General features: G+C 43.4%; 1 protein-coding gene across 6 annotated transcripts in view; it reads right to left on the minus strand.

The window, feature by feature from the left end:
* KIAA0040 (KIAA0040 ortholog) overlaps positions 1-26,352 on the minus strand; it is a 59,699-nt gene that overhangs the window by 21,887 nt on the left and 11,460 nt on the right. For 3 of the 6 annotated variants that reach the window (XM_044300918.1, XM_044300917.1, XM_044300919.1), the window contains one exon: positions 7,338-7,392. The exons of 1 other annotated variant lie outside the window; for it this stretch is intronic. The gene's annotated coding sequence lies outside the window, so the exon portion shown is untranslated. Of the gene's footprint in view, positions 1-7,337; positions 7,393-10,885; positions 10,905-14,959; positions 14,979-26,352 lie in introns of those variants that run through there. 2 more of the 6 variants (XM_044300921.1, XM_044300920.1) reach the window with 2 other exon arrangements.

Raw genomic sequence — 26,352 nt, forward strand, 5'->3', positions numbered from 1 at the left:
ACCTTTTGTTGGCTTGAATCAAAATGCCAATGAGTAATAAAGAATGATCTAACACGATCCAAGAAAAATCTAAAACCATACTAATAATACATAGTTAAAGGGGTTATGAAGTAATAATTATTGATGACCTATCCTCAGGATAGTTCATCAATATAAGATTAGAGGAGGTACGACACCCGGGATCCCCGCTGATCAGGTATTAGAAGAGGCCGACAGCTCTGTGAGCACCGCAGCCTCTTCCTAGGCTACTGTCACGGCCCCTTCTGTGACAAATGTCAGGAGATCAAGGAGACTGGCGGAGCGTAGAAGAATCTAACACCCTCTTTGATTACTCTTTATTCAGTGTTTGTTTGTGACCTCATCCCCTGTTTCAGGTGTAGCTTAGTACTCATTACTCTACCCTATTTAGTGTTGCCCCACCCTTCTGACTGTAGATAGCTTCATTTGGGTTTGGTTGAGCTGGTGTGAGGTCGTCTCTGATGTTCCTGCTCGTCCATCACTACAGAAGTTAAGTGTTGCGTTTGTTTGTGTTTTGTTTTCCCTTCCTTGCTTGTTGTTACTAGGTCTCAGGGAGATGCCTGTTCCTTCATCGGGGAAGAACCGGGTTGCCTCAGCTCTGACAATATTCTTAGGGCTCTCTAGGGTCTCCACGATCCCAGGTTCCAGGGTATGGGCATTTCTACCTTCAAGGGGTGCCCATATGGTTAGGAGTCAGGGCCAGGAGTAGGGTTACTAGGAGGTGACCTTTTCCTGTCCCTAGTGTTGAGGCCTAGTGGCTTTCCATTTCCCTCCTGTTTGTCTGTTTGGTGTTTCCTCCTGTACCTCATGTTGCAGCATGATAATGCACGGCCCCATATTGCAACGATCTGTACACTGTTCCTGGAAGCTGAAAACATCCCAGTTATTGCATGGCCAGCATACTCACTGGACATGTCACCCATTGAGCATGTTTGGGATGCTCTGGATCGGCTTATACGATGCGTGTTCCAGTTCCTGCCAATATTCTGCAACTTCGCACAGCAATTGAAGAGGAGTGGACCAACATTGCACGGGCCACAATCAACAACTTGATCAACTCTATGTGATGGAGATGTGTTGCACTGCGTGAGACAAATGGTTGCCACACCAGATACTGACTGGTTTTCTGACCCCCCTCCTGTAAGGCAAAACTATGCACATTTCAGAGTGGTCTTTTATTGTGGGCAGTCTAAGGCACACCCGTGCAATATTCATGCTGTCTAATCAGCAGCTTGATATGCCACACCTGTGAGGTGGGATGGATTATCTCGGCAAAGGAGAAGTGCTCACTAACACAGATTTAGACAGATTTGTGAACAATATTTGAGAGTAATGGGTCTTTTGTGTATGGAGAAAATGTTTCAGATCTTTTAGTTCAGCTCATGCAAAATGGGAGCAAAGTCCAGCTGCTCCCTGAAACTGCTGATTGGGTGCCAGGACTCGGACCCCCCGCCTACCTGATAATCCTGAGGATAGGTCATCAATATCTATCACAGGATTACACCTTTAATGGGAACCTGACATGATGAAAATGCAATGTAAGCAACCCCTTCAAACAGCTGACCTGCGGGGGTGCCAGCACTGCAAAGAGTTGGATCTCTGCTGATCTGATATTGATGACCTATCCTGAGGATAGGTCCCCAATATCATCACACTGAACAACCCCTTTAAGGTCTTTAGTAAGGGGTTAATGAATTATTTATCCTATATGATAAATATTATTAAAATATGAAAATAAAAATCACAGTCAGAATTGCAGTTTTCTGTTCATCTCTCTCTCTCTCAGAAAAGGAATAAACGTTAATCGTTAAAGCTTCATTAAAAAAGGTTATGTCTATTGACAAAGAAAGCTAAATGTTTTTTTTTAAGTTGTTATATTGTGCAAAAGTAGTAAAACATAAAAAACATGGAAAATGAAGCCCTTAGCGACCACCAATACACTTTTTTACGGCGGTCGCTAGGGAACCTTAGGCTGGGCCACTACCTTTTCATAGCAGTTAGGTCTAAGCGATGCACGAGTCCTTTGCACAAGAGCCGCACTCCTGCTCTAACAGCCCAGGCCAGGAGGAGTGCCAATCTGGGCTGTTTAACACCTTACACGGTGTGGGAAATGCCTGCCTCATATAAGCGGTGACAGAGGGAGCGGATCGGCACCCCACAAATGCAATTGCAGGGTGCCGATGTTGTTATAGGCAGACTGGAACCTGGTATAGGCCCCAAGCCTGTCTTGAGTGTTCTCCAGCAGGCTGCGTCTCTCTGGTGCAGCCTGGTGGTCAATGTCAATATGGCACTGACATTAAAATGCATTGCACTATAGGGATAGTGCATTGTATTTTAGGAGCTATTAAAAGATTCCCTGTTATGGTCCCCTTGTGGGACTATTAAATGGTTAAAAAAAAAACTATTATATAATTTAAAAAAACACTTTCATTAAAAATATGCTTTTCAATAAAAAAAAATTAAAAATGAAATCTCCCCCTCATGTTTGGTATCGCCATGTCCATAACAACCCACACTACACAAATATCATATAAATTATCCCCTACAGTGAACACAGCGTATGTGGAAAAGCTCACATTCAATAAAATGAACCAGGCATGGATCTTGGACTTGTCCGTATTTTGTGCTGAGTAGACAAGTATACCGGCTGCACCCAGCCATTGTTATACTCCAGCGCACTTTCTCTTTGCATTCTCTTTTCTATTTCCCAATCTTTTAGGGACTTACCAAATTTATAAAAAAATAAATAAATAAATAAATAAATTAAAATAAAAAAATAAAAATAAAAATAGTGTTGGGTACCTCCTCCTCCTCTACCACCACTTCCACCTACACCGCCACGTCTACCGACTCCTCAACCTCCTACTCCACTTTGACCTCCGCCTCCTAGTTCAAGATTATATATTTTTTTTTCTATTCTATGTTATTTTAAGGAATTTCCCTATCCACATTTGTTTGCAGGGCAATTGTCCTTCTCTTACCACCATTTTGCTTCCTTTTGCAGCCCTCTAGCCCTTAGGCCTCTTGCACACGAATGTGTGCGCCCTGTGGCTGTGTTGAGGCCCGCAAATTGCGGGCCGCATTGCACAAACACCCACCGTGGGGAAGCCGCAGAGGATCGCAGACCCATTCACTTTAATGGGTCTGCGATCCGGCCGTTGCGCAAAAAGATAGGACATGTTCTATCTTTTTGCCGAACGGAAGTACGGGACGAAACCCCAATCCATAGTGCTTCTGTAGGGTTCTGTTCCGTGCTTCTGTTTTACACCATTCCACATCTCTGGATTTGCGGACCCATTGAAGTAAATGCAGAATGCCCACAGAACGGTGTCCGTGTATTGCGGATCCGCAAATGCGGTCCGCAATATGGCCTACGGAGCGCACACTTTCGTGTGCAATAAGCCTTACTATGTCTATGTTACAGACATTTTAGTGCCCCAAAGTTCGGGTCCCCATTGACTTGAATGGGGTTCAGGTTCGGGGTCAAGTTCGCGTCCCGAACTTTGAGCCGAAGTTCGGCTGAACCCGGCGAACCCGGACTTCCAGGTGTTCGCTATGAGAGTTATGGCTCATGGAAAGCAGAGATGAAAAATCAAACAGAAGCAGTCTGGAAATACTTAAAGGGAACCTGTCACCGGGATTTTATGTATAGAGCCGAGGACATGGGTTGCTAGATGGCCGCTAGCACATCCGCAATACCCAGTCCCCATAGCTCTGTGTGCTTTTATTGTGTAAAAAAACGATTTGATACATATGCAAATTAACCTGAGATGAGTCCTGTCCCTGACTCATCTCACATACAGGACTCATCTCAGGTTAATTTGCATATGTATAAAATAGTTTTTTTTACACAATAAAAGCACACAGAGCTATGGAGACTGGGTATTGCGGATGTGCTATTGGCCATCTAGCAATCCATGTCCCCAGCTCTATACACAAAATCCCGGTGACAGGTTCCCTTTAAGTCCATAAGAGGCTAGACAATAGTCCTATACTCACAACATGTCCCTTATTCAATAGAATTGTAAATGGTGTTTTTTAGTAAGTCAAAAGTGATAGTTTAAAAAGGGGTTAAAGACAATCTAATAAAACTTGCAGACAGTGGAGCAAGGATTTCCCAACTGATGACGACAGTCCTGTACAGATGAGGACAGTGGGAGAGAAAGGAGCAACCAAGATTAAAAACTGAAACTATGTGACAATTACCACCTCGGAGAGAACATTGTGTAAGCCGCCGGTGCAGTCAACTGGTAAATAGCAGCAGCCTGACTCACAGCCGCAGCCCTGCCCTGGAATGTGGCGTTTACATCTGCATGTGTTACCAAGAGACCGCAACAATATTATTCACTATCATCTAGTAGTTCAAATGGCATCAAAACTGTATATTTTTAGTATCTGCTCATCCAGTGTGTAGTCCGTGCTTCCCAGAAGGATAACACATGGCACAGGTGGAGGGGGTGCAGAGGTGGAAGTAGCACCTGCCCTGCAGGATAAGTGGGCTGAAAGCTGCCTCTACTGCATAAGAATACTCTTGTATTATCAATATATGTATACAGTTTAGAATTGCTGACTACTTTTATATGTGTATTTCACAGTAACAGATACTACAGTAAAATTCATAGAATAGAATACAGGGTAATAAAATATTAAAGGGCTTCTGTCACCCCCCTAAAGTCATATTTTTTTTTTGGCTACTTAAAATCCTTATACTGCGATTATCAATATATAATGTTCTTACTCATTTTCGTTCAGTAGTTTCTTAAAAAAACGGACTTTTATAATATGTAAATTGCCTGTCTACCAGCAAGTAGGGCGGTTACTTGCTGGTAGCAGCCGCATCCTCCTTTCATAAAGACGCCCCCTCCTCATGTTGATTGACAGGGCCAGCGAACGCGCTCGTCCTCTGGCTGGCCCTGTCTGTGTTCAAAATTTCGCGCCTGCGCCGTACCGGTCTTCAGTCGGCACAGGCGCACTGAGAGGAGGACGCTCGCTCGGCCACTCCATCCTCAATGAGCCTGCGCCGATGATGTCACATCTATACCCGGCGCAGGTGCACTGAGGAAGGAGCGGCTGAGCGAGCGTCCTCCTCTCAGTGCACCTGCGCCGACCGAAGACCGGTACGGCGCAGGCGCGAAATTTTGAACACAGACAGGGCCAGCCAGAGGACGAGCTCGTTCAGTGGCCCTGTCAATCAACATGAGGAGGGGGCGTCTTTATGAAAGGAGGATGCGGCTGCTACCAGCAAGTAGCCGCCCTACTTGCTGGTAGAGAGGTAATGCACATATTATAAAAGTCAGTTTTTTAAAGAAACTACTGAACGAAAATGAGTAAAAGGACTATATATTGATAAATCGCAGTATAAGGTTTTTAAGTAGCCCAAAAAAAAATTATGACTTTAGGGGGGGTGACAGAAGCCCTTTAACCCAGCGTCCATTGTGGTGCTATAATAATAGTCCAAATCCACTAAAATATAAATCCTTAGGGAGATACTGCCGAAATCATATCTAGTAAATCCCTTGTGGGACATTTCAGAGGAGCTCTTTTTTATCCCAAGCAAAAATACATCACACAAGCATGTTGCTACACTTGTTTTAATGTTTTTAATGGAATATGCAATGGAGACCCCTAATGGAGCTTGCACTGCAGATGCTAACAAAGTATAGTAGGTTGGGTTCCACCAGAAATGTAGTGATCACAGTCCCAGGGGGGTGCAACCATGACTGGACCTGGAGGGGTAAAGGGTATGCACTCTATTTTGTGTAAAAGTGTGAGCGGCCAATGGGGGAGGGGTTGGAAGAAGAGCAGTGCTGCGGCCAGTGGTGATGCACAGTGTTTTGCATTTTGTGCTTCTGGGGGTTATTTGGCTGCTGCCAGTGAAGGAGGAGTTGAATAGGGGGACAATGCTGCTGCCAGTAGTGGCAGTGTGGGACTGGAGACAATGCTGCTGCTAATGGTGGAGGGGTGGGAAGGAGAACAGTGCTGCGGCCAGTGGTACTGCACAGTGTTTTGCGTTTTGTGCTTCTGAGGGTTATTTGGCTGCTGCCAGTGGGGGAGGAGTTGAATGGGGGACAATGCTGCTGCCAGTAGTGGCAGTGTGGGAATGGAGACAATGCTGCTGCCAATGGTGGAGGGGTGGGAGGTGGAACAATGCTTCGGCCAGTGATGCTGCACCTGTGTCTTACGTCTTGTGCTTCTGGGGTTGGCTGCTGCTAGTGCTGGGGGGATGGAAAGGGCTTTGTGCCAGTATTGAGGAGGTATTTTGTGATGCACTGTGGTGTTTCTTTTTTCCTACTGGGAAGGTTTGTTGTGCATCACTGTAGTGTTAGGTGCTAATGGAGAGGTATGTTGTGCTGTACTGCTGTATATGGTGTTGCTATAGGGTATTATGTGCTTACTCTTGAGGTCCCATTATCCCCATGGATTGGCTAGTGCGCCCATTTTATAAATAGCCTTAGTGTAATATATGCTGGGTGGACTCATTAGAGGCAGCCTGACTGTCAGCACCATCTATAGATGCCTGGAGAGTGCTGTAATAAACTACAGTATGGCGGCTGGAGACTGGATGACTGTATGATGTGGGGGAGTCTAAGGAGTACTGAAATAATAATATAAAGATAAAGCATTTTTGCAAATACTTTTGATTAAAATATGTTGTTTTTTTGTGTATTTAGATGCTATGCTTGCTTATGTGACTCCCATAGGCTTCTACCTCTGCATCTTTCTAACCTACTTTACAGATAGAAGAAAAAGGGCAGATATAAGGGGGTTACACATAAAGTCAGGAGTACACAGCACATTTGTTTGTAGCTTGTAACTATAGAAACACATAGGTCTGCAAAGGAACTGTGTACCCAAACAGTGTAATATGTCCAATCATTACGATTTTAAAAGTTGCTTCATTGTCTATTTTATATGTAAAAAGATAATAAACTCGGTTCACACGAGGTTCTAAGAAACACCACCTGCTAAGGGCTCATGCACACGACCGTATGTATTTTGAGGCCCGCAAAAAACGGATCCACAAAAATACAGATGACATCCGTGTGCATTCTGTATTTTGCGGAACGGAACAGCTGGCCCCTAATAAAACAGTACTATCCTTGTCCGTAATGCGGACAATAATAAGACATGTTCTATTTTTTTGCGGAATGGAAATATGGACATACGGAAACGGAATGCACACGGAGTAACTTCAGTTTTTTTTGAATGGTGAATGGTTCTGCATACGGTCCGCAAAAAAAAAAACGGAACGGACACAAAAAGAAAATACGTTTGTGTGCATCAGCCCTAACTCAAGATGAACCTTGTTGTCCACTTACCTGTGTACGACAGTTTCAGTACTATTTTCAGCGAGGCAAGAGTGCCGTTTCAACCCTAGGAAATAAGTAAAAACATAATAAAAATTAGGCATTGTAAAATAATGCATGTGATATTATTCTGTGACGTCAGGTGCCTTGTTTATACACAGTTACATTTGTTTTATTTCGAATTTTGTTTCCATGTTGAAATAAATAAGAAAAAAACTACAAAACAGCATAACGTTGAATCCACAGCAAACGCTACAGTCCGGAAAAGTGCAGAAAAAAGCAATAGGTGAGTAGGATTACTATAAATGTCCATTTATTAGCATTGAACATCTGGCAACTATGGTAAAAATGCCTGAAAATTGTCCTGCGTGCATGCAACCTGATCACAAAGTGACCTTTAACATTAAAGCCTGTATTACACAGGCCAATTGAGCAAGCGATTGTTGGGAGGCAAGTGTTCCCTCCCGGCAATCGCCTGCTCGCTAGTGGGGAGACGGCTGCGCTTGCATGCAGAAATCTCCTCCACAGCATAGGGAGGAGCGATCGTAAGGCCATCACTCGTCCCCATGCTGTCTAGAGGTTTGCCAGCAGCAGGTTGTGATTACACAGCACGATCTGCCACCGGCAAACGATGATATTTAAGCGTGCCTAATTGCCCGATGATTGGCGGCAGTATTACACTGCAAGATGATCGCTAACAAGCGTTCATACGAATGCTCGTTAGCGATCATCTGCCGAAAAATTGGCAGGTGTACTACAGGCTTAAAGGGGTTGTCCGGGTTTTACAGGCTAGGGCAGTGCTAAAGCCCGCCCATTAGTTCCGGTGACATCACCGGCCTCCGCCTAGCAGTCCCTATGGAGAGCCAGGTACGTCACCTGATTTCCTAAAAATGCCTTTTCCCTTCGCAATTCAGCAGCAGGGCAAAGGGGAGCATCGGAGCATGAAATGCTCCAATGCTCATATTAGGGGGGCTGCCTAAGTGAAAATGTGGATATATCCGGGTTCAGCTCTGAATCCGGGCTACCCCTTTAAGCCAGGTGATTCTGAAGTTTGTGTATACAGATAATAAAATCCTTTGCTATTGGGGGTGAAAAGATAGCAGCTGCACTGGGGCCCTGATTGTGCATGGGGTCCAAAGGCTCCTCTGCCACATAAGAAGACACCAGTATTATAAATGGCACATGGTAGGTGTGGGGACCATTATAGACTTTGCATTGGGGCCCAGGAACTTAAAGTTATGCCAATATGGAAAAGGAGTTATAAGCAGATAGATACGTAGAAGATACTGTATTGCGCATTATCCATGTTAGTCACCAAATCTCGATAGCAATGTTCTTCAACTCATTTGATGGCTCTCCAGCTATCGCATAACTACAACTCCCAGCATGCCCTCATAGACTGGTCAGAGCATTCCGGTAGTGTTGCAACAGCTGGAGAGCCATAGGTCTTAGAACAGTAGGACGTATATTTCTGCCTAGAGCTACAGTACCTTAGAAGGTCGGTTGTATTCATGAGCCTGGTGTGGTGCCTTGTTTTCCATCATCTAGCCACTCATGGTGGCAGAGAATGGCAGGATCAGCATTGGGCTATTGACTACAATGGACTACAGAGGACAAATATAGGCTTTCTGGTTGGCCAAATCTAAGCCTCTGGGAATCCCTTAGTAAGCAGAAATGATTAGTTTCACCCTGTAGTCCATTTTGAGGGGGAAGCTATAGGGAGTGCAGAGGTAACAGTAAGTCAGACCCTAGTGCCTGATGGCATGTGATAAACATGGGCACGTGGTAAGTGGGGATCCCCTTATTTTTGTTCTGGGATCCAGGAGCCTTAGATAAAGTCAACTCTTAGGGTGACCAAACACTTTCAATAGCTGTTGGAAGAAAGATTGCTCGACAGCTATGTCTCCTGACTCCCTCCCAGCATCCCCCATACACATACATGTTCGGTTTAGCCAAATATGTATGTATAATCAATGGGGAGAAGCGGAGAAGGCCACTGCCAGACACCTCTGGTGGTGGCTTATCTCCTGGGAGAACAAAAGGATCGGGGGAAAGTATTAATTTCGCCCAACCCCTCGCTCCTTCAACACCATTTGTGAGAGTTGGGAGCTGGGTTGGGAGTTGGGAGCTCTCCATACACATGAACCCCTTCCAGACCAGCGACCAGGGGCATAACTACCATAGCGGTAGACCATGCGACTGCTATGGGCGGGGCCAAAGGCAAGAGGAGGTCCAGTCTTAGTTGGGTTTATCTCCTCTTCTACTGGAGGTGAAAACTTGGTCAGAACTCTACCTTATAAAGGAACAACTTTTAGCAAATAAAGCAGTGGAAAATGGTCCAAGGGTCATTGAAAAGGGTTTAGGCAAAAACCCTTCTGTCCTGTGGGGAGAGCCTGCTTTGATCCTTGCTACAGGGCCCTTAAATCTCTATGTACGCCACTGCCGTACATGTATCTAGCCGATTCTCTGCATTTTTGCCAGAATGCGGCCGGATCCCCGCTGGACCACATTATACTTAATGGGGCTGACAGGCAATCCCTTTGCATCCGGCACTGCAATACAGACCGCAGACGTGAAAGTAGCTTAATGTATATGAGGGTCTTAAAAGGAAACTTGAGTTTATCTTATATTTCCAGTTATACCTCTAAAACTTTAGTGAAAATTCTCCTAAACTGAGCTTCCACTTAAAAACAACTCTTTTTTATGACAGATTTTCCTTTTTGTTTACCTACTGAATCCAGAAATGTGAGAGCATTACGACAAGAGAATTTGAAATGTTGACATGAAACATGGAAAAAACCTCATAAATGTCAGATTTATGTCAAAACTTGCTGTAAAAACTTCTGAAAGTAAAGTGGCAGTAGAGAAGACAGATAACAGAACGTCCTCAGCTCGCGCATCTCAGACACACAATAGACTCTTCTCACATACATCATGTCCTGACAAAAGTGAAAAATGACCATATATCCAGTCACATATAGGGAGAATTTTGCTGATCGTCTATTTTTTGCCTGTAGGGGATTGTGTTGCTTTTTTAGGGAAATCAAAATTGAAATACATAAAATACATTTGTCCAATCACTGTTTCTGCAGGGTGCCAAGGGGTTGCTGTGGCAACTGGGGACCTAACACTGGTCCTTTGGGTTTGCCATGTACAAAAGCCTAGTAGGTCCTGTCAGTGTAAAACCGACAGGAATAATACACTGCACTACATAAGTAGTGCAGTGTATTATGTAAGCACGTACATGCAAACATTTCCCCTTGGGACTAACAAAAAAACGAAATAAAGAATTATGAAAAATAAATTAAAATAAAATAAAAATCTAAGTTTATATTACAATACTGAATGCTTTTTATAGGCTACTTTCACATCTGTGTTTTTGCTGGGTCCGTCATGGAGCAGCAAAAATGCTTCCGTCTGGATAATACAACCATCTGCATCCGATCCGTTATGAACAGATCTGGTTGTATTATCTCTAAAATCGCCATGACAGATCCATCTCTAAAACCATTGTAAGTCAACGGGGGACTGAGAAAACGGATTTGGCACCATTGACTTACATTGTGTTTCATGCCGGATCCACCTTGCTCCGCATCCCATGATGCACTCAAAAACGCAACTTGCAGCCGTTTTCTGACCGGCATAGGAACGCAACCAAATGGAATGGAATGCATTCTGGTGCAATTTGTTCCGTTCAGTTTTGTCCCCATTGACAATGAATGGGGACAAAACTGAAGCGTTTTCCTCCACAATTGAGATCCTATTAAGGAAAAACACAGATGTGAAAGTAGCCTTAACTGAAAGCAATAAAAAGATGTGAAAAACTATAAACTTTACAGAAAGGGCATTGCTGCATCCATAATTAACCAAACTATACAACTACTGTATCATATTATTTAACCCACATGGTAAACGGCATAGAAAGCTAATATAAATATGACTAAATTGCTTTTTGATCATCCATCTCAAAAAAGAAACAGACTAATAAGTGATCAAAAAGTTGTATATAGCCCAAAACATTACCAATTAAAACTGCATCTCAAAAAATAATCTGTCACTCAGTTCATTGCATTTTGGTTTCAATAGATACAGGCATTGTAAAGCTTTACCTAGTACCTATTGTCTGTGAACCCAATCTTTCAATAGATCTGAACATGTGGGTGTGTAGGAAAGTCCACACAGGCTATACAATTGTATTGCTATTTGCCTGGCTGGTAATTTTGGTCTAGTGTTTGTTTAGCTTAGTTAGCATTGTTAAAATTTCAGGTTTTTATCTGAAGACGTGTTCAGACATTAAATACAAAGTTCAAAAAGGCAAAAATTCTGTTTGTACAATTTGTTTTGTTTGCTTATGCTATTGTTATATGTTGATATAGGATATATTAATTGCTAGGCTATAAGCAAAGCTGACCCATGAGTTATCTGGGGTCACCTGTTCAGGTTCCTCATAAACTAGAGAAGAGAGAAGCTACAAAGGACATCTCTCACCCTGAAGGAACAAGCACATCAATGAATTACAGTATATAGACATCCCATTGATTTCAATGAGACCTACGTAATGCCTTTGTCACGGCACAGTGTGGTAAATATACTCCACACTGAACACAAAAGGAAAGGGAAAAGGTATTAGGCCTGGAACCTAGGGAAAGGGAAATGGTCACACCTAGTGAGTCCCTACGCAGAACCCTGACTGCTATCAGTATGAACAGACCTCGATGGTAGGAATGTTCATACGCAGGAACCTAAGCCCAATCTCACCCTAACAAGGCCATGCAGATAGTGTCAGGACACGGATGGCCTATTCCTTCCAAGATGAAGGAATAGGAGACCCCCTCAGGCCTAATATCAGCGGGTAGGGGAAAGCAACAAACAACAAAGAAGATAAACTTAACTTCCAGAAGTATGCGGACGAGCAGGAACTCAGAGAGAACCAACACCAGGACTTCCACAAACAAGAAGCTATTAACCGCATAGCATGATGGGTGACAAGAGGTGTGGTCATCCCAGGGAACAACACAGTAAAGTGAAACCTCAATCTTCTAGTCCCAGTCACAAGCGAGACCGTGACAGCCTCATTCTCTTGTGGTGGCGCTGCAGGGAAACTGAACAGTTGCTTTTGGATTACCACAAAGTTGATCATTAGAGATTCCAGTAGCAGTACATTGGTGATCAGTTTATTGTAATAAACAGGGATTGTCTAAAGTGCAAAAATCTCTTTTACAATTGATTCTAAAGAAATGTCATAAAAGTCATAATGTTGGGGGGCATTAAAGGGGCTGTCCCACGAACAATATTGCACAGTTTTCAAACCAGCATCTCAATCTGAATACTTTTGTAATAGCATGTTATTAAAAATGTAGTATAGCCCCCGAGTTATTCAATAAAATGTGTCTGTATAGTGCCACCTGCTGTTTTTTTTTCTAATTTCTTTGACCACTGAGATGGTCGCACATGCTCAGTTTTTTTCAACTGCCTCCTGAGCTGTCATAGGCAAAGCTGAGACACGCCCCCTGAGCTGCAGCAGGAAAGACACTCCCCTTGAGCTGTCCGCTTGATAAAAATCTAGCAGAGCAATAAATGTGGGAGGTGCAGGGCTGGTTCTAGCTTTGTTAGAAAAATATTGTCATGTACTATATGATGTTTGATTTTCATTTTTTATATTAGTCATAGGATAACCCCTTTAAAGATGCATCTGCCACTGATGTTGAGGAAGAGCAGAGTTTTCACAAGATTGGAAAATGCTTAATTGGAACCTAAATACAACAATAAAAAAAAGTTCCAAAATACTTTCCTTAAAGGGACTGTCCCCTTTAAGCTTTATCTCTGGCAACCTCATAAAGACAGTGGCAGTGGACATGCTCAACCTGCCGCTCCATTCATAAGGAGGAACCCTATTTTATTACATTGGAGATCCCAGTAATCAAACCACCATGGAGCAGACACATATCCGCGATCCTGGTGTTACGTCAGTGGGTGTGTAACCACTGTGTCAGCCAAACAGATCTGACTTTAGGCTAATAGTGTACCTCCAGATGTGGTTGCAGCAGGAACAATGGACAGTTTTAAAAAAGACTTATGAAAATGTGTAGGAGTCTGGGTCTCACTCCCCTTTTCAAAAATTCTGATCCTCAGCCATCCCTTGGTTGAATTTGATAGACTTATGTCTTTTTTTAACTGTATTATCTATGTAACATTAAGGCTCCCCCAGGGGTGCACCACCAATGAGGCCAGGGGAGGCGATTATCTGAGGAGGCATCAGGTAGGGGAAAGAGGGGGGCAGCAGAAGGGCCATGGGCAATGAGTGCTTTTATTGTGGCAAAGGGGTTAGGTTAAGAAATTGGCATGGGGGGAGAATGCTGTTCCAGTTTTCGCCTTAGGCTGCAGAAAGGCTAGGTGCACCCCTTGGCTCCCCAAACCACCATCAGGAAGGAGATTACCCCAAACCCAGAGAGTGCTTCAAGGGAACAAGGGTGCGCCCTCTCTTCACTGGAGAGGCAGTGCCACTGTGAGTACTACAACCAGCATCCTTGCCGCAGCCACCACTCCCATCCTCTCCACCTCATGCCTGCCCTGTGGCCACTACATTCACAGGTGATGAAGTGGGTGATTGGAGAACCTTTTTGATACATATATGTACATACAAAATGACTTTACATTTATAAGGCTGAGCACATTTTTCCACCAAAGTTCTTACCAGACAATAATAAACTCTGAAGAATTTGGTTTGAAAGTGATTTCAGTTAATTTGGAGACACTCAAGGTCATAATGAGTCTGAAGCAGCCGCAAATTATGTCTATGAACCCGTGCTGATATCATGTGATGCAGCATGTTCTAGTAGATATGCCAAACCCTGTACACTAAATAACATGGTGTAAGAAAGTCTTCTTCCCACATACAGTAAGTTTTTTAATATAACATTTCAATAGGACATGTCATAAACTGCCCTTCCATCCTTAAGATGGGCAGGTTTAGGTGTCAGCCGCACCATGGGATGCTAGTCAGGCATAATTAGGGAATCATAACATTTTATACAGACAGGTATCAGCAGATTTGTCCCTATGACACCGGCTGACCTGTTACATGTGCACTTGGCAGCTGAAGGCATCTGTGTTGGTCCCATGTTCACATGTGTCCGCATTGCTGAGAAAAATGACAGTTTAATATATGCAAATAAAACTCTAGGAGCAACGGGGGCGTTACCATTACACCTAGAGGCTCTGCTTTCTTTGCAATTGCTGCGCCCTCTCCACTTTGATTGACAGGACCAGGTGTGATGACCTTTTCATCGTCTAGTCCTGTCAATCAAAGTGCAGAGGGAGCGGCAGTTGCAGAGAGAGCAGAGCCTCTAGGTGTAACGGCAACTCCCCCGTTGCTCCTAGTGGCTTATGTGCATGAAAAGTTTTTTTTATGTTGTGTTTTTGCACCATATAAGCGCTTTTTTTTTTTTTTTTTTTAAAGGGCATCTTAAAGGGAACCTGTCATCAACTTTATGCTAACCTCACTGAGGGCAGCACAAAATTGTGACAGAAATGCTGATGTCAGCCGTGTGTCACTCATGAGCTAAAGGTAAGTGGTTGCTGAGAACCAGCATCATAATCATTGCAGCCCGGGCCTCGAAAAGAGTCACATCTACCTGAGAAGAGTCCTGGTTATTCCTAATCTCCTGCTCTCTCACCATCTGCTGATGATTGGCAGTTCTCTCCTAGAGAGAAAGGGAGAAAACTCGGTATTAGACGGTCAGTCATCAGCAGGTGGGCAGGAGAGCAGGAAGTCATGAATAACCAGGACTCTTCTCAGGTGGCCGGGACTCTTTTCCAGGCCCGGTCTGCAATGATTGTGATGTTGGTTCTCGGCAACCACTTAGACCCCCAAAATCAACTCACCTAATTTATGCTGCTGTTGGTATGGGTAGCATAAAGTTGATGACAGGTTCCCTTTAAAACTTCATTTTTCTTAGCAATGCGGGCACATATGAACATGGGACCAACACAGATGCCTTCAGCTGCCAAGTGCACATGTAACAGGTCAGCCAGTGTCATAGGTACAAATCTACTGACAGATGCCCTTTTAAGCTTCCAGGCCCCACTGCAAAATCTAGGACAGGGCCCCCAGCTATCATATGACATTTAGTACTGGTCTCTTGATGGCACAGATTGATCTTCTATAGTATTTTTTCCTGAAAACGAAAGGTTAGGGCAGTTGCAGTCCAACTTGACCATTCCTTAGGTCCCCCAATTTAAGTGGATCTTGCAAAAATATTCACTTTGCTCAATCCTCATCTGTCTGAGGACAGTCGGGAGCTCCCCATATACATTACACCTCTTTAGCCACAAGTCTGACTCTTAGCACAATTAGATGATGGGTATTTACTTCCTTTGTGAAGCCTGATGGCAGTTCTCATGAATTTCAAGGCAGCATTGTGATAATGATATCAGGAAGGATGCTGTTAACGCACAAATGTTTGGAAATACTCTGTGTGGGTGTTCATTTAATGTACTTTCACATCTTCACTTTGATTCTGGCATAGGAACAGAATACAGGAATGATCAGATTTGGCATATGCGGGAAACTGCCGGTGAAAGATGGTTTCCAGTGTGAATAATGGCATCTTGCCAGACAAGCATGCAGCTGTATTTTGATCCTGGGACTGAGGCTCCTGCTGGAACCTCCCTTGCAGATGTGAACCTAACCTAACATGATACTATGTTATTGGAAATTACACACATCATACGCTGAGTAATATTGTAAAGTGTAAAAATGTAATTAAATTTGAGTTGAAATTTGGTCTTAGCACATAGAATACTGAAATGTGTTTTGCAAATAGTTGTCACCTTTTTAGAGAAAGGCTGCTGCAATGGGAATTTAGTTTTACAAGGCAGCCGTTCATATGAATGGCCCCCAATGCAATACAGTTATGGGTCTAGTCTACCAGAATGGTCGCCATTCGTACAGAGTATAGTACCCTGGAGCAAGGGTGATTCGGACTATGGACATTTTTGGATGTTTGCCCCTATTGCTACTACGCAAAGCCATCAATACTCTATTTTATTGCACTTTAAAGGGTTAACTTGCACTGTAATTTATGCTGTTGTGTGCACTTATACTGTTTAATATTATTGATCTGCATTTTATGGTTATTGCAATATATCCTGTTCATTTGCACTGTTATTGCACTATATCTGCACTTCGGAAAGGTTAATGCCCAGTGAACTAATGCTGAGAGATTTTGAGACTTTCTGTCTATGTACTAAGTACAGTAGCTAGAAATTGTCCACAGTGCTATAAGGGATTATCCAAAGTGTAGGAGGAATAAAACTGACACACTGACCTTTTGACTGTCAGGTTTAGCTCTGTTGTTTACGTCTGACCACTTGTTTATGTCTGAAAAAACTGCTTAGCCATTCCCATAGACTTGTATTGAAACTCTGTACAAGTCTATGACAGACTGTAATTGTAACAATGTTTCTGTTTAGGCTGTGCCTCTCCACTGCGTCTCTCCCACTAAAAGGCTCTAGTCCAGTCAGAAACTGTATAGAAGGAGGACAGTTAGAGCTCCTAGATGTATGTAGATTGGGACCAGTTTTTGGAAATAGAGACTTTTCCAGTCTGTTAGTGTTTAGTAGAAGAGATTCTGCCAGATTGCACGAGTGACCAGAAGAAGACATCTAAATGAGAATATTCTGCCAGAGACCCTGGGTCACCAGCCCTTCGACAAGAGTGCCAGCCAGATGACTGAGCCACAAACCCTGGGCCACCAGTCCTTAGGCCAGGGTACCATTCTTCTGAGAGAGAGAGATGGACAGCTAGCTCAAGCCTTTCCTCAGCACATAACCTTCTTCTGCCAGGGAGGAGACTGAAGAAGCCAGCTCAGTGCCTTGCAGATATTGTTTTGCACTTAAGTTCCTCCAGTAAAGAAGTACCCTGGTTTACTGTAGACCCTGACTCTCAGGACCATTGGGGTGCACCATGCCTTACCATCCCCTCTGGAGATCAGCAACATGTTGATGACACCTTGATGGTGTCTGGGGGGGCCCAGTGTAGCATTAAGACCACCCCAAACCAGACCACTGCAATTGGCTTTCCATTGTGGTTCACAGAAGCGGGTTTAATAGGCAGGCCCCCATCTTTCATGTCCATAAACGGAAAAAAGCATTCCGTCACGTTTCCGTTATTTTGGGGGCTATTCAACTCTATAAGACGGATTAAAACGGAATGTCTTGAAAGTCTTCCGTTTAGCTTTCTGTTATAGCAATTCTATTACTTTCCGTTTTGATCGCATTTGAATGGAATGCTATGACAGAAAGCGAAACACTAGTATGAACTCCCCCTTTTCGGTAGGTGGAAATGAGCCTTAATAGGGGAACTTGTCTGAATATCAAGTGCTTTGAGGGAAAATACAGGTCATTTATATATATATATTAGTTCAGGGCTGATGCTCCAAATTTCATATGATAACATTTGACTGGAAAACCTGGAGCACTGGAGATAATAGACAGCTTTGTTAATAAAGCCTATTAATAGCAATAAAGGAAGTAACCTTTTCGAAAACGTGAAGATTTCAGAAGACAGGCTGACATGCTCTAACGTGTAATTGAATGTAGGTTATATGATGCTCATTTCCCAGAAAATGTGACAGAGCTTTCCGGCAGATGTGTCAGTTATGGTGAAAAGATGTTTAAATGCAGCTATTGCCAATAAATACATTTTTTATTATTCTATTTATGTAATTAGTTCCCATAATAAGTAATATTTGTAAGTCATATATTATCAATTTACTCATGCATTGTACATAGTGACGGTTACTATAACTTTTCATTGCTGCCTATCATTGTTAATTCTTATGCTGGATGCAGTACATTTAACAAAATTGCCAATTTGTAGCAAAAATATTAAGAGACTGGTAAAACGGAACTGTACTTTGGTATATACAGTACCCTCGAAAAACATTTATTGTATATGTAATGGGGGTAATTTACTAACAGAACTACATCTATATAAGGCCTCATGCACACAAATGTATTTTCTTTCCGCGTGCGTTTTTTTTTTTTTTTTGTGGACCATTTGTGGGACCATTCACTTCAATGGGTCAGCAAAAAATAAACGGAAATGACTTTGTGTGTCCGCATGTCTATTTTGCAAAAAAAATAGAACATGTCCTATTCTTGTCCGTTTTGCAATACGGATGTCACATGGATGTAATCAGTTTTTTTTTCGGATCCGTGTTTTGCAGCCAGCAAAATACATACGTTCGTGTGCATGAGGCTTTAGGCCTCATGCACACAACCGTTGTTCGGGTCCGCATCTGAGCAGCAGTTTTTGCTGCTCGGATGAGGACCCATTCACTTCAATGGGGCCGCAAAAGATGCGGACAGCACTCCGTTTGCTGTCCGCATCCATTGCACCGTTCCGTGGCCCCGCCCAAAAAATATAGCATGTCCTATTCTTGTCCGTTTTGGGGACAAGAATAGGCATTTCTACAATGGGCCGCCCGTTCCGTTCTGCAAATTGCGGAAGGCACACAGACGGCTTCCGTTTTTTTGCGGATCTGAGGTTTGCGTACCGCAAAAACGGAACGGTCGTGTGCATGAGGCCTTAGGTGTATGTCTGGCACAGATTGCAAACTGCTAGTAATTCATTCATAAGTTCTATCAGTAAAAATGAATGGAATGGTACATCATAGAATAGATGATTCAGAAGCGTTAGGGCTCATGCACAGGACTGTATGTATTCTGCGGTCCGCAAAACACGTATCCGCAAAAAATATAAATGATGTCCGTTTTTTGTGGATCCATTGTAACAATGCCTATCCTCGTCTGCAAAACGCAAAATAATTTTCTATTTTTTTTACGGAAAGGCCATGTGGACATACGGAAACGTAATGGAGTCATTTTTAGTTTTTTTGCAGACCCATTGAAGTGAATGGTTGCTCATACGGGCTGAAAAAAAAAAAGGAATACGGAAAAAAATACGTTCGTGTGCATGAACCCTTATTTTGAGGAATGCAAGTACAGTAGTTAATAATACAGACATGTCAGGAGAGGTGACAACTCTAAGGCTTCGGCGTTGCATGTTTGTTTCAGCTTGAGATACAGCGTTCATGATCTCAGGAAACTGACATAAAGTTGACATCGCTTGTGGTCCACCGCAGAACCCTGCTTAATGGTGGGACCTCGTGATGTTGTGTGCCTGGTTACACATGATCGTAAAGATAAAGAGTTCTTGATCTGCATCCTGTGCTGCAGAGAGATGTTTATCTCAAGGCTAAGCCATCACAATGCCATCTTTCTTTTTAATGTGCTATCATGTATTTTATTGGCTACTAGAGGCTTTATATTCTATACAGGGTCTTTGCCGATGCAGGTTCCGGTCTATTATGCAAGTTACTTTCCATGTCATGTAGCAATAAACTGAGAATTTGTGAAAATAAACATTGAGAAGCTGTTTTTAGGTTGGCTTCACGTGTAGTTTAAAAAAAAAAATATTTTTTAACTACATTTTTTTACATGAGTTGCCAACTCCAGCTGTGAGTCTATAGGAATTTTGAAAGACAATACATGTACAGGTGAAACTCGAAAAATTAGAATATCGTGCAAAGTTCATTTATTTCAGTAATGCAACTTAAAAGGTGAAACTAAGGCCCCTTTCACACGGGCGAGTATTCCACGCGGATGCGATGCGTGAGTTGAACACATTGCACCCGCACTGAATACCGACCCATTCGTTTCTATGGGGCTGTGCACACGAGCGGTGATTTTCACGCATCACTTGTGCGTTGCGTGAAAATCGCAGCATGCTCCTCTTTGTGGGTTTTTCATGCAACGCAGGCCCCATAGAAGTGAATGGGGTTGCGTGAAAATTGCAAGCATCCGCAAGCAAGTGCGGATGCGGTGCGATTTTCACGCACGGTTGCTAGGAGACGATCGGGATGGAGACCCGATCATTATTATTTTCCCTTATAACATGGTTATAAGGGAAAATAATAGCATTCTGAATACGGAATGCATAGTAAAATAGCGCTGGAGGGGTTAAAAAGAAATAAAAAATAATTTAACTCACCTTAGTCCACTTGATTGCGCTGCCCGGCATCTCGTCTGTCTCCTCTGCTGAACAGGACCTGTGGTGACGTCACTCCGGTCATCACATGTTCCATCAAATGATCTTTTACCATGGTGATGGATCATGTGATGACCGGAGTGACGTCACCACAGGTCCTGTTCCTGAAATGAATGCTCACCACAGGTCCTGTTCAGCAAAGGAGACAGAAGAGAAGCCGGGCTACGCGATCAAGTGGACTAAGGTGAGTTAAATTATTATTATTATTTTTTTAACCCCTCCAGCGCTATTTTACTATGCATTCTATATTCAGAATGCTATTATTTTCCCTTATAACCATGTTATAAGGGAAAATAATACAATCTACAGAACACCGATCCCAAGCCTGAACTTCTGTGAAGTGCAAAACGCATTACAATGTTTTGCACTCGCGCTGAAAAATCGCGGGTGTTCCCGCAACGCACCCGCACATTTTCCCGCAACGCCCGTCTGAAAGAGGCCTAACATATGAGACTCATTACATGCAAAGCGAGATATTTCAAGCCTTTATTTGTTATAATTTGGATGATTATGGCTTACAGCTTATGAAACCCCAAAGTCACAATTTTGGGGTATCCGTTGCTCAGGGGGTATGGATTAATTAGCTGACTAGAGTGTGACACTTTGAGCCTAGAATTTTGAACCTTTTCACAGAATTCGAATTTTAAGTTGCATTACTGAAATAAATAGACTTTTCACGATATTCAAATTTTTCGAGTTTCTCTTGTGTATGTTGTTCTAGCAGCATTCTTTTTTATATGCATTGCCTTTTTTAGGCTCATGATCTGGCTACTGCACTTTTTTTTTTCTGTAGGAGAAAAAAATGCATGGCAGAAATGTACAAACAAAGTAGACAGGTAACTAATGAAGAGGATGCAGCGCTCGCACAAGCACTGCTGCCTCTGATCGTCAGGGGTGCTGGGTGTCCGGCCCCCGTCAATCTGATAAAGATAAACTATACTGAGGATAGGTAATCAATATCATGTAACTGACTAAGGCTACATTCACATGAACGTTAAAAATGGCCGTGTGAGGGCCGTTTTTGTAATGCCGTCACATGGTTGTTTTAAAAACTAATTGAAGTCCATGGGGCTATTGACATGGCTTTTTTTAATGGCCAGTGGATAGCGGCTGTTACAAAATACAGTAGGATATGTCCTATTTGTGACCATTTTCATGGCCAGAAGGATCCCACTGAAATAAATGGGCTAGTTTTTAACGGCCGTTTAGACAGGAGTGAACACATATAACGTCCGTTTAAAAAGGCTACACTTTTAAAAAAGAGCCTTATAGGAGTTGAAAATAATAATAAACTACTCGCCCCACCACTTGCACACAATGGAACACTTGCTCGGCACCGGAGGCAGCAGGACCTGTGCTCAAGCATCGTGATGTCACAACGCTGGGAACGTTAGGTCCTGCTGTCTCCAGTGCCGAGTAAGAGTTCCATTGTGTGCAAGTGGTGGGGCGAGTATTTTTATTTTTATTTTTTTTATGTTGTCACTAGGAGACGGAGACATTCTATATGTAGACTAATATCTATACTGGGGCACAACTTGGGGGGCTATTATAACTAGTGGGAGGCCCTAAGGGGGCCATTATCTATACTGTGGGCAAAAATGGAGGCCATTAAAACTACCGGGAGCCCAAAGAGGTGCATTATTTATACTAGGGACATTATGGGGGCATAATATATATACTGAGGGCACTGCAGGGGTTGGGGTTTTGACTTAAAAACCCAATGAAATCAACCGTTTTTTGATTGCTCTTTTTAACGACCATTAGAAATGGATGCAAAATGGCTGTGAAAAATGCACAAATATTTGTAAAATGGCATTTTTTAAGGGCTGTTTTTTTTTTGCACTGTCAAGTGCATGTAGTCTAAAAGAAAAAACTGTCTTTCCACATGTCCCTTTCATGCAAACCTACGCCAGCGTGTCAGACACTTGTAGAAAGGTGTCTAAAAAAAATGTATAAATCTACCATAGAGCAAGGCGTATTTTTGATGCAAATTGTGGCAGAATTCTGTCACCTGTTGAATAGTAACTCTTCCCCAGGATAGCATTTTTCCTGGAGTGTTCCTTTAACCAAATAAAAAAATAAAAATAAAAAATCACCGTCTGCTAAATGCACCAGAAATAATCGAAACAATTGGGTAGTAAATATTTCGGATGATTTTTTTGTGAATCTAAGAACTGAATGTAAGTTTTAAGCCCTGAATTTGGAAAGACATAAAATATCAGGGACGGGAAGAGCGGTGTGAGTTTATATAAGAATGACACATTGTGCTACAGGGTAGGTTGGCGCTGTTATTGGCATGGATCCGTGAGTGGGAGTTTATAGTGGAAGAAGTCAGGCTGCGGGGCAGAGCAGAGGTGCGCCGGCGCTTTGTGTGTGTGGCTGATGCAGAAATAGTCATTGTTATTGCAGGAATTAGGAATTGGCAGAGCCATCGGAGTTTAGTGCGGGCCGCTCGGCACAGCAGGAGGGAGATGGATGTGCTGGGGGAAGTTTATGAGCCAATTACATGTAACACCGAGCAGAGGAATGTGTGGAAGGGATCACGAAATTGGGCAATGAGTAATCACATTAATACAACGTAAGAAAAACTAGAGTCGCCTCGGCTGGCGTTTCTACCTTTCTACCTTTATGCCAGATTAGGTGTCCAGAAATGGATGAAATAGGCTCATAAAAATCATATTCAAGCACATTACTACAAAGTTGCACAGTGTTTCATAAATATATTCACTGCTGTACCGTATGATGATCTGATCTACCACTAATGTCTAAGCCGGAGCCGGTGTACTACTGGCGACACTATAGGGGAAATGAAAGGGCGTCTGTCAGCAGGTTTGTCCCTATGACACCGGCTGACCTGTTACATGTGCGCTTGGCAGCTGAAGGCATCTGTGTTGGGCCCACGTTCATATGTGTCCGCATTGCTGAGAAAAATGATGTTATAATATATGCAAATGAGCCTCTAGGAGCAACGGGGGCGTTGTCATTACACCTAGACCAGACATGCTCAACCTGCGGCCCTCCAGCTATTGTAAAACTACAACTTCCACAATGCCCTGCTGTAGGCTGTTAGCTGTAGTCTGTTCGGGCATGCTGGGAGTTATAGTTTTGCAACAGCTTGAGGGCTGCAGGTTGAGCATGTCTGACCTAGAGGCTCTGCTCTCTCTGCAACTGCTGCACCCTCTGCACTTTGATTGACAGTGTAAGGCCTCTTTCACACTACCGTTTTTTTTTCCGGAACGGAAACGGAACCACAACGGAAGCAAAAAAACTGAACAACGGATCCGTGAAAAACGGACCGCAAAACACTGAAATGGACATACTGTAGTGTGAAAGAGGCCTCAATGCGATCATGTCTGGTCCTGTAATCTAAGTGCAGAGGGCACGGAAATTGCAGAGAGAGCAGAGCCTCTAGGTGTAGTGGTAATGCCCCTGTTGCTCCGAGAAGCTCTTTTGCAAATATCTAAGGGCCCATGAACACAGCGGATCCACAAAATATGGGCCCCGGCCATTTTTGCACCACATCATGGATGCGGACCCATTCACTTGCATGCACTACTTTTTAGCAGGGTGGACCATTGGATGTGGATCGCGGACCCAATTCAAGTGAATGTGTCCACGTCTGCATGCGCCGGCCCTAAGGTTGATGCGTGTGCATTGCGGACCGCCCTAAATATCATTTTTCTCAGCAATGCGGGCACATATGAACATGGGACCAACACAGATGCCTTCAGCTGCCAAGTGCACATGTAACAGGTCAGCCAGTGTCATAGGTACAAGTATTCTGACAAACCTATTAAAGGGGTTGACCCATCGCGCAGTTTGGTGAAATATTGCTATGATATGTCAGTAATGTCCGATTAGGTGCGGGGTCCCACTTCTATCTCTAGAACAGGGCTCCCAGGCTTGGCCACCCTCCATTCCCTTTTATGGGGTGTCAAAAATAGCCAAACGGCGGTTCAGCTATTTACGGAACTCCCACAGATGTGAATAAAGAGGTGGCCACGCTTGTGGTGTACGATCTCCATTCATATCTATGGGAGCTCCGGAAATAGCTGAGCGTTATCTCTCGGCTCTTTTCGAAACTCCCATTGAACTGAATGGAGAGCACGCTGAGCATGCGCTGTGCGCTCTCCTTCACTTTCAGGGGTCTGTTCTGGAGATACAGTAGGTGCAGATCTCAGAGATGGGACCTGCACGTATCAGACATTGGTCGCATATTGCTAGCAATATCCCACAGTGGGAGATGGGCCAACCCCTTTAAGTTTTACATAATAACTCTTGAAATCAATTGGCTGTCTATGTAATGAGCTGGGTGCTGCAGCGGGAGAGTTCTTCTCCGCGTGCTTCCACCTTCTGCTGTTATGTACATATATGTAAGAGGGTGTATGGAGAAGGCGTCAGTCAGACCATTTAAAGGGGACCGGGCAGCTCTCCTGACATGTCCGTTTTAGTAACTTCTTGCGTTTCCTATGTAATAACAATTCTGGAGCATCTATTCTTATCGCTCTACATTGTGCCATTCCTCTATTATTCCTGCTAGAAGTTATAAATGAGTTACCAGCAGTTTGCAGTGAAGGTTCAGCTGGATGATACCAGTTGACGCTGTGTTCCTGCACAGTCTGACACTGGCAGCGCTGATTGGATAATGTCAGACTGTGGAGGGGAACCCCCCCCCCCAACTTATAACCTTCATTGCAAATTGCTAGCAATTCATTACTTCTAAAGGGTTAAGAGAAGCTTTATAGCGGTTAACAAGTTTTGCAAAAATGTACGAAGAACCTGCAGACCGGAAAGGGGAACTAATAATAGAATTTATTACAACGTTGCATACTGTATATTCACATGTACCAATAATTAGTGTTGAGCGAATCTGGACTTCGATCCAAATTTCAGGGAAAATTTGATTCGCCGCAAAGCCAAATTTCCTCGTCGTGTTTCGTGGTAACGAATCAATTTTGCCTGAAATGGCGGTAAAAAATAATACTCACCTCATCCATTTCAGTGCGAAGAGTCCGCCGCTGCCATCTTAATTGAAGATCCCAAACAAAATCTTGTGCACAGTGACGTATGATGTCGCCAGCCAGCATAATGATGTCATCATGCAGCGCACAAGGTTTCGCGCGGAATCTTTAATCAAGATGGCGTCGGCCTCTTCATGCTCAAATGTATAAGGTGAGTATGATTTTTTTGTTTGTTTAACCGATGAACGAGAAATCACTGAAAACAATATGGTATATTGATACCGTATCCAAATCTAATCTAGAAATTCACTGCCTGTACGGATACTAAAACCAAAAACTAAAAATCGTTACTCGTGATATATGTTAAATACTTCACATGGGCAATGGTGGCCTTTGTATCCCAGGCTCGTCTAGTCACTGGAATGCTGGAACCCTTTATATTATGTGTCAGAAGGACTGCAAAATCCTTGCATCCAACCTGACTGGGTACCATTCAGCATCCAGTGGTCTAGATAATTATAGATCTTAGGCCTCATGCACACCACCATGCCGTTTTTTGCAGTCCGCAAACCGCGGATCCGTAAAAAATGGAAGCCGCCCGCGTCCCTTCCGCAATTTGCAGAACGGAACGGGCGGCCCATTGTAGACATGTTTATTCTTGTCAGCAAAACGGAGAAGAATAGGACATGCTATATTTTTTGGTGGGGCCTCGGAACGGTGCAACGGATGCGGACAGCACGCCGAGTGCTGTCCGCATCCTTTGCGGCCCCATTGAAGTGAATGGGTCCTCATCCGAGCCGCCAAAACTGCGGCTCGGATGCGGACTATAACTACGGTCGTGTGCATGAGGCCTTATTAGGACTATTCTCTAGTGCCTAAATAGGTATAGATATAAATGTCGCTAGATCTTTTACATCTAATTCACTCGACGCGTTTCTCCAGCCACTGCTGG

The sequence above is a fragment of the Bufo gargarizans genome, chromosome 7 (genome assembly GCF_014858855.1).
Source record: "Bufo gargarizans isolate SCDJY-AF-19 chromosome 7, ASM1485885v1, whole genome shotgun sequence".
Taxonomy (NCBI): Eukaryota; Metazoa; Chordata; class Amphibia; order Anura; family Bufonidae; genus Bufo; species Bufo gargarizans.